Source organism: Plasmodium inui, assembly GCF_000524495.1.
Source record: "Plasmodium inui San Antonio 1 unplaced genomic scaffold supercont1.10, whole genome shotgun sequence".
Taxonomy (NCBI): Eukaryota; Apicomplexa; class Aconoidasida; order Haemosporida; family Plasmodiidae; genus Plasmodium; species Plasmodium inui.
Genome location: NW_008481844.1, coordinates 735,255 through 735,776, shown reverse-complemented (window position 1 = coordinate 735,776; position 522 = coordinate 735,255).

Sequence of the window (522 nt, the reverse complement as noted above, 5' to 3'; positions counted from 1 at the left end):
ACGGTACAATAGACGAAAATTGTTACCTGAGCAGTCAATATCTTTTATTTCATTATCTTACTTTTTACATGAGACGTTCCTTGTCTTGTATGTAACGTCTATATGTGTATATTGTTCGCATCTTATGTTTTATGGAGAAAAATTCATCCCCATATGGGCAAATTTTTATATGAAAAAGTCAACTATTGTGAAACTAAGAAGCACCGGGAAATGCATGCAAGAATGCAGAACAACAGGAAAACCAAAATGGAATGATTTTGTCGAATGTTATTCCTAAAATAAGCAAGTGTGGTAGCATTCCATGCTGTTTCCCTGCAGTCTAAAAGTATATGCAAAATAGCAGGAATAAGATGAGCATCATGTTGATGCAGCGAACCCACCAAAACTGCTTTATTTCTTCCTTTACCATCTGGGAAATATTCTTCATAAAGAATTAGTGATCTCTACAAGATTTTTTCTCATAGAATTCTATTAAACATCTCCATAAGAGGTAAACCGCCTGGGAAACCCAAGAGAGACGGA